Raw genomic sequence first — 7,768 nt, 5'->3', positions numbered from 1 at the left:
TGATTTAATTCAATTTGGTTGTAATTTGGAGAAATTAAATAAATTAGATTTATTCAATTTAGGATAACTATTTAATTAAATTTGAATTTAATTAAAAGTGGATAGGGGGATTTAATTGAATAAAATGATTTATTCATTAAATGGTATAGTGAATTTATTTAAATAAATTGAGTAATTTATTTAATTAAATAGAGGAATGTGGATAATTTAATTAAATTGGATTTAATCAAATAGAGAAATGAACATAAAATATTCATTTAGGAATATGGTCATTTTTATACGTCTACAGCTACCATATCACATCTCTGATACCGAGATGATTGAAGGTGACCATCTAGTAAGTGAGGTCTCCCATCCGCCATCCTTCGTGTCGTACTAGATATGTATGTGCCCGTGGCATGTCTAATGACATCAGCACCGAGAATCCAACTGGTCGCATGCAAGTCATGTGCTCGAAGGCCCAGACCTATAAGAGAGTGCACATTGTGAGGCTATGGTACTCATGGTGCACGTACCGAGAGAGCTCATAATATAAACGGGCTAACATGCTGCGACCCCATGCATACATCGTTTGCCTCTCCTCCATCTCCCGGATCAAAGGATCAAAACCTGCAACTAGCTTTGAACCACGACTATATGTCAACACCCGTTGTACAATGATCATGATCACGTTGCACCGTACCAAGTGAATCAACACTCATCCCTGGCCCAGAGCTCATAGGTACATGTGCCCTATGGCGTATACCCTCTACCCTAGGGCCCACTCCTACTGTCTACCCAGCTCTACTGCAGAAAGGATCACTAGTGACACTTGCTCCCCCCAGATAGGAAGTCGTAGGATGTGGTAGACATTGATTAGTGTCATTGTCATCTCTCCTCTAGGTAGCTGAAAAGACACGGTGTCTACGTCCCACCTCTCCATCAATGCCTGTAGTATGGGGAAAAACACGAGGGGGCATATACTCGCCTTCATCTTATTTTTCTCTTATATTTGTACTAATGCTCCTTAAGCATTCTTCTCACCAAAGTAGCTTCATTTGTTTTGCATGCCGACAAATTTTCCAATCTTGCAGTATGGAATTCGTCATACCAAAAACTGGATTCCTTGTGGATACTTGGGGGCATTGCTCATGATTTCCGACTTGACCTTTGCAGCTTATATAATATCCTTTTTGGCTAAGTATTTATTGCATCTATTGTATTTATTGCACTGCATGAGCTTAATGAACATATATTTCCAAATTACTTTAGTGTGACTGATCCCTACAACCGATCAATCCACTAAAGTGGGGGCAAAATGTAGTGTCCTAAAATATTCCTAGTGCATTTATGACACTTGTGCATGATGACTGGTGCATTTATGATGAATCTATGATCAAAATTATGTTATTTTGACATCATGGACTCGAAAGACAAGTTGCCTTGAAATGCCTTGAAAGCCCCTTTGGGCCTACTTTTTGATGGAGGTCAGTGCAACACGGGGACGTTTGCATGCCGCACTAACATCCTAAAAAGCTGGTCAAATCTCAAATATGGCAGAGAGTCAGACGTTGTCCGACGCGAGTCCTTTGGCTCGCGTTTCGTTGTAACGACTCTTCGTGCCCCTTTCGGGTTTAAGAACCCTTCCTAGCTCATTTTGAAGGGTTATCGATCTTGGGTTCTTGGCTCTTGGCTCTCATTGTGCTCTTGATATCTTACTACTCTCTTCATACTCTTGGACATACACTCTACCAATATTAAGCTACAGTCATCTCGTGGTGGCTTCTTACCAACAAAGCGATCAAGTGGGCTTCATCACACTCATGAATCCAAATACGAGGGGTTTGACTTCATGATCATTCTCTCTCTCTTTCACCAGTATTTTTTACATGCAATGAGTCCTTTGGATTGTTAAATATTTATTTCCAATATTCCATTATTCCAATATCTTTCAATAATTATTGCATGCAATAGGAGTTATCTTCTGTTAAATGAAGTTTAGTTTTCATTTGCATTTACTTTTTAATTTACCAAGTTCCAATTTATTTTTCCAATCTATCTATTTGGTTGTCCGTGGCGGTGGAAACACCTAAATGGGGGTCTGACTGAGGCAAGCCCCTATACAACACCAACATTTTTCCCTGCCTCAATGTGTGCAGGTGACATACATGGTTTGTGCATAAAGGACTTCACACAGGTATGTTTCTGGGACTATCTTTGTTCGTGGGCTGTACAGACTACAACGCATCGCGTTGGTGTCCGCACCCCGTGCTACCATCCTAAACCTGAGAGCTCGTCATCCAGAAGGTATAACCTTCTTTTGATATTGCATTGTTCTGTGAATTCAATTTTTATATATTATCATTTCTGCATTGTTATTCTATGTTTTAGTTAGTGTAGTCACTTGTTATCCCCTGGCTCATCTTAGCGCATGTTTGACGAGGTAGCGACTGATAGATTTGGCTTCTAAGATTTATCATCTTGGAGGGGGAAAATCTCCTCCCCTACATTATCCATCCTCCGGAGTTGAAAACAATCTAGGAGGTATTCTTCCTCCACCACAAGCTACTTAGTTCGGTTCATCTTGAACTCTCGAAATAACCATGCAAAGCACCCAAACAACAAGATAATGGCTAACTCACCACACACCCACTCACACAACTATGTGTCAAAAAAATCCACTTCATGCATGATAATGTAACCAAAGATCCCAGTGCTGGAACATGGGCTCTAATACCCGATGTAATGCCTCACCAAGGAATCCTAGAGGATAAGAGCATATTGTACAAGAAACACATGGAAATATTTTTTTTTTCTAGTATTAAAGTCTTATCATGCACAACACATACAAGTGTAACACTCAACCTCAAGATATGGTCAATCAACTGGTAACCAATTATGCACGTGTAGAAGAATAAACTCTTAGAACACCAACCAAGATAACTCAAGTCACCTCTAAGGGTTCCCTGATGCCACAACCTTAACACTACATACAAGATTAGGTCAATAGCTCATGGACCACTAGGATATGACTAAATAAACCTCTAGCACTAACCATCACATCTATGTTCATTTTAAAACACCAATAGAAATGTTCCTATGATAACATAATTAAACACCAATGATAAAGGAGCATAAGAGACTATACATTGTGTCTGATTCCAACACTAAAGCATGTAAACCAAAATCAATACATATCCAATAACCATTATTACATTCATCTCCATTTTGGAGTATCCATTACATACATGATTAATGATACCATACAATAATGGTGGAAATAAAATTAGGGTTAGGGTTAATTAAGATAATAAAACCACTAAATGACCTAGTTAATAATTACATTAAGGAGGAGATGGAATCTAATAGATCTAGCTTTAAATACCAAGATTATAATTAGATTCCAGCCTCCCTTAGTAGGGGCTTTCTCCTTCCAAATTTTTTAATTGATTTGACTGTTGATTATTAGGGCAAAATAGGTGATAATTGAAGTATTTTGACAAAAACGGTAAGTTACAGATGTCACATGGAGCCACTGACCTGTATCTGGGCAATATATACTGTCTAAAATCTACTCTCAAAAGTTTGGCATGATTTTTCTGGACCAGGTAGTATCAATTCGCCATGGTCCTTCAAATTTTCTGTCGTTGAAAGTTGAACATGTTCATCTCTGTAAACTATAATGATCCTCCCAAGCACAAATCTATACTTGTTCTTGCACATAAAAAGAAAGGGGAAATTATAGGGAATAGGGGTTTGCCTTAGGTCAAACCTAGGTTTTGGAATTAACCATGAAATTGAATTGATAAATGTAATGAAAGACTATAGTAAAATACTTTCCTTTTGAGGGAAAGGTTGAAAATGATTGAAACACTAATGATATACCTCAATGAAGTTTTGTTTGACCTTCACAAAGGAATTAGTGTTTCATTTATTTTGTCTTCATAAAATATAGATCATGGATGTCATCTTCAATGTCTAAAACTTGAGTTCACTTCTACTCCAGTTCTTGATGAAAGATTGATTGCTTGCTCACTTGAATTTGCTAAAGTGTAATTGAGATCTTGAGTAAGGTTAGGTTTAAAATAAGAGGGGTAGAGCTCCTTTTATACTTGCTTGTTGAAAAAAAATATTGAATTTCTAACACAATTTGACATGGGATATAGGTCCCTTCTAGAATTATGTGACTATTATGAGGCCCCAAATTGGGCCCTTTTTCAGAGGACCATGGCATTAGGCACCAAGGTTCTAGAAATTGGGGCTCCAGGTTTGGGTGAAGATTGTGGAGATAGTGAAAAATAATGTTTGATAGGTTATATGAGTTGAATAAACACTTTAGTTAGGCCTTGGAAGCTGAAGCACCAAAGTCAAGTCCAAGTGAGGACAAAATTTTAGGTGAGTATAATTTATGACGCTACATTTAGCCCCCACATTAGTATGAGTATGAGACAAAGCATACTCACAATAAAGTGCAAACATTTTCATTGAAAGCATTCATCAAGATATCAAGTAGACAAGACACACTAAGGCCCCAAAGAATTTAGGATCTTACTACTCTAATAACAAGATAAAAAGAACATCAAAAGAAAGAGAAAAGAGAGAGAGAACATGACTGCTAGCCTAGTAAGATTTGCTTACTATGAGTCATGAAAAAGAAAAATACAAAATTACAAAGAAAAAGGCTATGTTTGCAAAGTAACTTGAGTATGAATTTGTCATGGTGTGTGCATAAAGTGTAACATCGAGTGGATTGTATGGCCCCATGTTAAAGTGATTACATATGCCTTATCAAGAGAAATTGCTTTAAGGTAGCATGCATCAAAAGACAATCATGTTACCACAATGAGATGCCCCTAAGAAAGGACAAATCAAAGGATAATGGTCACAAAACATAAAAGAACATAAGAGATCCACTAACTTTAGGGTCAGTATGCTCTTATGATAAATAATATATATCAAATATATTTTCTATGGAATTGACCTCATCCCCCACAGGTAGTGGAACTACAAATTCAATGGAAGAAGAGAACATGTGTATTTTGAGTCAACATGGAAGAGACCAACAAAGATTTAAACCCTTTGCATTGTCCCAAACTATACAACACAAGTGACAACATATAGAAGAATTGAGATGCAAATAGAAGAATGCCACAATATATTTGGCTTCTTTATTACCTTGCACCAATAGAGTAACAAGGGTCATCTAAAGATAACCTAACACAAAAACACATCATGGGGGAAACACATTACAAAAGAGAAAACATATAAGAGAGGATCTATGGCATGAATGAAGCTAATCAAGGAAATCATCTGCCTCCCAATCTTGTTGAACATTATTTTGGGAAGGTGGACAAGATGCAAGAGGAACTACTTTGAGCATGGTAGATGGTGCTACCACAAGTTCCAAACAAGGACCATGCTCTAATGATGAGTCACTTTGTTTTTCAATAGAAACTAGGGTTAATTCTTTTGAAAAATGTGAAGGTAGATCATGATTAACATCAATAAGGTCATACATATAATCAAAATAATTAGAATTAGCATTGTTAGCATGAACAACATCTTCATCCATTTCATCATCTAGATTAATAAAAATAGGATCTCTAATATGAAAATAACATGAACTATCATTTTTCTTGAGCATTTTTAATCTTGGTGATTTAAGTTGAACTTCCTCCTTAGGGTTAGGCATAGGATGGAAAAATGGGACCAAGTCAACATTTGGTGTCTTCAAGGAGGAAATGGTTTGGGAAACAAGTTCATGAGACTTAGCATGACATATTCATCAATGTTCTCTCATACAATAGTTCCTTTTAGTTTTAGCTGAGACTTGTGAATGTTGAGAATCAATGGACATAAGCTTCTTATCTTCCTTTAAAGGAGGAGGAATGCAAAAAGGCCTACTAGGTTGAAAAATAGGATATGCCTAGTGCTTTCCTTTGTAAGATGTAGCAAACAAGACTACACATATATAGGAGGAATATAAGGTGTAAGAAGGATACTAGGTCCATCATGAGGAGGAGGAATAGGTCTAGGGTCTCTAAGATTACTCAAAGATATGATCATCTCATTTTTCCATTTTTGATAAGATAGAAAAAGGGAGTCACTTCGAGGCTTAAGAGGCTCAAGTTGTTTAGGCCTTGAAAGTAATCAAGGGTGAAATTTTTAGGCTTCTCCATGGGTTGGTAAAGGCTATGATTAATTATTATGATAGTGTTATTTGTAATACCCTAAAAATGGTCATCTAAACCATGGGCCCCTAATCTCGACAACATCACCAAGGTCCCAACCATAGGCAATTAAATAGATCTTGAGCACATAATTAATTCTTTAATCATCAAATGTCACATGGCAAAATTAATTAAATATTTATTTAATTAATTAAATCATTCCAAGTAAATCATTTTAAATAATTATCTTATTTATTTTAATTAAATATCTTTTGCATATTTAATTAAATAAATCAATTTGCCATCAAATCAAGAAAGAGGAATTAATTTAATTAAATAAATCAATTGAGCATAAATCGTCAAAAAAGGAAATAAATAAAAAAGGAATTAATTGACAAAAAAGAATTAAAAATTTGAGAAAAGAAATCAATTGGAGATAATCTTGAAAAAAAAACAAATTAAAAATTGATAAATAATCTCAAAGAAAGCAATTAAAGCAATTAAATTTAAAATTGAATGAAATAGAGAATAAATAAGTTTTTTCCTGATTTTATCTTAATTTTAGTTCAATTTCCTTTAAAACTGAGAAAAGCATCCAATCACATCCATTCACCTGGATTGTGCTTCCTCTTGGAAAATCTTGACTGCTCGTCATCTTTTGATCTCAACCATTGGTTTCTTTCTGAATTTTCTATAAATTCAGGCTCATCTCTCATTCAAAAGAGGCTGGAGAATATATTGTTATTATACTGTTTTTGCTCTAGACTCATTGATATATTGCATGTTAGTTATTTCATATTGATTAAATCATTTATCTTAATATTGCTTAAATCTTGTTAGATCAATATTGCATCCATCTAGCATTCATCATGTTCATATAGATTAAATCCTTCGTCTTGATGTTGTCTAGTCACTGGTATTGCTAAATAATCTAAGAGCAATCTTATAATCGCATCTTTTAGAAGACAATGGGTCGATTTGTTATGGTTTATTATTCATTGATTATATCTAATTAACCATGCATGTAGTGACTTGATTGAAGTGTTGTGTCTTGCAGATACAGATTCTTAGTCCACTTTTCACACACACATTTCTAGCGCCCACAGTGGGGCGGAAAACTACTTTTTTGGCCTCAAAATCATTTTTTTTTATCTTGCAGGTTTTGTCTGTACAGCCTCTGCGAAATATCGTACGAGCAGTTTCACTGCATCATACGACATTATATTGATGCCTGTAGTTTATCGTACGAAACAAGATCATATCCTTTAAATTGTTGTATGAATCGGACTATGGACTTGTACGACATACTGATTTTCTTATATTTTGTCGTTCTATGCTGATTCCTAACTCGTACGACATACTGCTTATGCTATCTTTTTGTCGTTCTACACTGGTTTCTAACTGGTACGATAAAACTATTATGTTGTTTTGTTTTATGAATATTGTCGTAGGATTTTGTTTTCTGATAGATTAAAAACAGATTACCTTTCAAGATTTTTGCTTAAATTTTGATGATGCTAACGCTGACCTTAGATTGTCTTCTGTCTGCCTGAGATTTTTACAGCCTGACCAATTTCTTGCAGGATGCTTGTCAAATAATCTATCAAATCAAACATACG

Source organism: Cryptomeria japonica, chromosome 4 (genome assembly GCF_030272615.1).
Source record: "Cryptomeria japonica chromosome 4, Sugi_1.0, whole genome shotgun sequence".
In the NCBI taxonomy this organism is placed as follows: Eukaryota; Viridiplantae; Streptophyta; class Pinopsida; order Cupressales; family Cupressaceae; genus Cryptomeria; species Cryptomeria japonica.
Note: the sequence above shows the minus strand (reverse complement) of the source record.